The sequence below is a fragment of the Pyxicephalus adspersus genome, chromosome 9 (assembly GCF_032062135.1).
Source record: "Pyxicephalus adspersus chromosome 9, UCB_Pads_2.0, whole genome shotgun sequence".
Taxonomy (NCBI): domain Eukaryota; kingdom Metazoa; phylum Chordata; class Amphibia; order Anura; family Pyxicephalidae; genus Pyxicephalus; species Pyxicephalus adspersus.
In genome coordinates, this window is record NC_092866.1 from 20,459,200 (window position 1) to 20,463,614 (window position 4,415).

The following is a 4,415-nucleotide window of genomic DNA, read 5'->3' on the forward strand; positions in this document are numbered from 1 at the left end:
ATTCTATATTATCATTATTGTAATGTCTAGGGACACCTGAGGGACTGTAATTTCTAGGGACTCCTTGAGGAAGCCCGTTTAGGGCGAATTGCATCGGGAGAGACCATAAGTACAGTACTGACCCACATCTTGGACTTTAGTGAGATTATTTTATAAAGTCAAGGTTAAACATTGCCATGGCCTCTTTTACCAATTATGTTTCTAAAAAGTATGTTTTAGTAATAGAAATGAAAGGTTTTATGTCATGCTAGACTTATTTTCTGCCATAAAGAGCCGCTATCATTCCACTTTTTCTCTTATGTACTATTGGCTCAGCAACCACTCCAGTGGTATTTTCTAACCTTATCACTGCAGGATTGGCTTCCTCTCCTTCTGAACTTAACTGTTTAGGATGTTTGACTAATCATATTATAATAACACTCACTTCTCTTACTGTATTTATTATATTCAACTGTATTTCTAAAATCCTCATAGGTGAAGAAACTGAACCATTCACATGTAGACACTAGAGGGCGCACTAGATCTATGCATTTTTAAAGTGAATTCCTGGGAGTGCTACAAAGTAGCAATAATGAATACCTATTAACAAAAATTCATCAGATAAAGTTTATTTTTGCCTCAGGTTTTAACTAGCAATGGATTTTTATAAAACTGTTCTATTTGGTTAAATTCCCATTGCTATTTAGCTATAAATAAATGGTAAGGAAATAAGCCTTTACATTGCTGCACAAATGGCTTAACAAGAGTACCTGTTCTTTTTTAAGCCCATCATCCACATAAAAATATCATAAACAAATGCGCTATATATTTCATGCCACTGAATCATATAATAATGATGGCAAAATTCCATCAATTACCCTTTTAATGAGCTTTAACTGAAAGGGGTGCAGTTATGCTGGGGTATCCTTGTGGCAATATTGCACAATTATTCACATACAGCAGAAGTCTTTATGCCACCAGAACATTTTAAAACAATATTTTCATGACCTCTGTCTACTTAACATGTATGCATGGTATTTCTCTTTAAACACCTTACATGCAAACGTATTTAAACTGATGCTGGATACTGCTTTTGGTTACACTGCATAGTATCCCTATTCAATCCATTCCGGGCAATTAAATAAAAAACAATGGAAGAGCAAAAAAAGCTGATAATTCAACATTCTGGGGTGAAGAATATATCAGGGCAGGAGAAGGAGGAATGCCAAGGCATCATAGAAAGCAAGTAACCAGGTAAAATATTTGATTCTTCTGTTCTTTTTTTGTTTAGATGCTTTTTAAATAGTAACTGAGTCTCTTTAATTAAATGTGTAAGTGCTTAAAATTATTATCAACTTAAAAAACTAATGTTTGCTATAGTATAAAACATACAGAAATGGTAGTGGTGTCCAAGTAGTATTCTTGTCTAGAAATTTTCTTGAAATATCAATGTGCTAGATCCTGGTATGTGAGTGTACCTTTAGCCTCATAACAAGAAAGACAGGTTCAGACCTGTGGTAGGAGCAGGTGATCTTGTCCAGATCCTGGCTGCGTGCACTGCATTGCTGTTTCATAACCAGTGTTTGCAGGAAGCAGTGAGCAGTACCTCCCCCATTCATTCTCTTTTGAGCTGCTGCAAGTACGGTAGACACTACATGAACTGTCTCCCCTGGTGTAAGAAAGTGACCACAACCTCACCGCCAACCTTAACATAACCTTAATCTGCACTGAGAGGTCTTGTACACATGCCAGATGATTCTCGTCCGATTATCGCTTCAGGGCCAGTATCCAACGAGAATCTGACATGTGTATAGCGTTTGAGAGATGCCATTCATAGATCTGTCTTGAACGACGAATGATGAACAATTGCAATACAAGTGAAAGGGAGAGAGCACAGCGGGGTGCCACTCGCACAATCTCCCCCTCCCTCTCCATGGAGCAGAACGGCACTGTATATACATATATACAGTATATGTATATACTGTATATACTGTCTTTTGTTGTTGGAAAGCATCGTGAAAGATCCTTTCCAACAACAAAAGTTTAACTTGTGTACGTAGCTTTAGACACTTCAAGCCTCTGGAAATGTGCTGACTTCAATACTGTTCTGCACACTGTTCTCTGTCCTGGAGACTCCAACACAAATAAGTGAACCAAGATGGCCACCCAAAAAGGCACTGTAAGTTTATCACAGTAAAAAGATCAGATTAACTGGGCATTAAGGCTTTAAAGTAAAGATAACGGAGACTGTTGATCCAGGCAATATCCAACTGCCTCATGGAATCAGGAAGAATTTTTTTTCCTCTATGAAAACAAATCGTACCAGGGTTTTTTTTTTCCTTTCTTTGGACCAACTGTGTCCATAGGGTTTTATACCTGGGTTATGTTTGTTTCCCTAGTGGTTGAACTTGATGGACTTATGTCTTTTTTCAACCTGACCTACCATGCCTTTTTTTTCAGGCACAGCTAACTTTACCAAGAAATGTACATACAGAATGTAATAACAGAATGTGTGTACTTTGTGCTTTTTTAAGTTTTGGATTCAGTGGTACCAGCAAAAAAATGTTACAAATCCTTTACATGAGCTGACTGCCTTCAATCAATACGCAAATGGAGGAAACTAATTGTGTACAATGGTTACTAAATTAGTAAAAACAAATTTAGTGTAATCAGGTTTGTAGGCCATGTAATAACACTTCACTGCATAGAACTGTTATTCAGTGTTCAAGATTGTCTACAAATCCTTTATGGGTAAGTTCACATTAAACACTAGAACTGACGTGAACAACTTTTGCTGAAATTCAGATTGGAGCAGTTCCACAAAAATGTTGGAGTTTGGTTTGTTAGGACTGATTTTCAATACCTACTCATTTATTACTGATGTCAATCACACTAACGATGGCTCTTTTTAGTCTGCTGCTGTACAGCAGTTTACAAAACTCATTGGTTGCAAGCAACTCATTTCACCAACATATTGGTTCACATATGCAACAAGGGCAGCTTTGTCCAATGCAAGGGCACAGATAATACTTTTGCTAAGCATTGATTTTAAAGTGAACTTGAACTGCAGTGAAATGCAATTTAAATCCATCTACCATTAATTCCAGCACCCTGATCCACCATAGCTTGAAAAATACTCAGTTCTTCCATTTATAGAAAACATGAGACATTCCCACTCCCTCTCTACAGTGCAGCATTTCCCTAAACAGTAATTTATGAAATAGACCCGCATAAGATTTACCCTAATCAGCATTTAGAGCAAACCACACAGGGATGAAGGAGTTTGTAGATTTACTAAAAGAGCAGAGGTTGTTCTCTTAGCAAAATGAGTACCCACATAGTTTAGTGAATAGGTTGAAGCTCTGTTTACTTTGAATTCCCAGTCCTAGTGCAAGAATAATACATTAGGCAAAGTGAATATTACATTTACTGTTTCTCATGCACACAAATGAGTTAAGTAAACAATCTTCACTCCTTCAGTGAATTAATCCCACAGGCTGCTTACAGTACTTTCTGAACTTTCCAGCTCACACTGTATGTATAGTGTGAAGGTTTGCCTTAGAATTGCACTAAGTAGAAAGGTAAAAAAAATGTAAACAGGTAGGTTCTGCTTGTAAATATTTGTTTTTATAGAATAGTTCCGCTTAAATTCTTGCAAACTGTTAATACATTTGGAGTTATGAAAAAAAGCAACAAATTTTTGTGAGTTAATAATACTACAACATTTTAGGCGGTTCAGTTTCAAATGTGAATTATCACTTTGGAAGAGATAATTCACTTTATTGAATATAGTGATAATTCACATTCAGTGATTAACCTGCCTAGCGGTTCATTTCTTTCTGGTTTTATGTCTAAAAGCGGTACATTGTTTTTCATGAAAATGTATTTTACAGTATAATATAATAGTATGAGTATAATAAAGTTTGAAACACAAAACCATGTAAAAATAATAGTGAATAAATTAAAAAATCTAAATATTTAAAAAAATTTGTATTATTATATTTTTTATATAATATAACATAATAACATATTAACATATAACATATTAACATAGTATTAACATACTAATATATATACTGTAAAATAAAATTTCTTGAAAACAATGTACTGCTTTTACACATATAAATCCAATGTATTGCATACAATACAGTTATTTTGTATTGAATGCAATACAAATGGATTTTGAATTTCCCGCCCCGCCCGCCAGCAACGTACACATGCACCGATGTCACCGGGAACTCCCCAGTGACTCATCGGATGCAGAAGCTGGCCGAAGGAAAAAGGAAGAAGACAGAGATCTCGGCGATGGACAGCGCGGGATGACGGCGGATCAGATAAAGATGTATTTACTATTACCTTCCATAGGATTACCGTATTTTTCGGACTATAAGACGCTCCGGCCTATAAGACGCACCCAATTTTAAAGGAGAAAAACC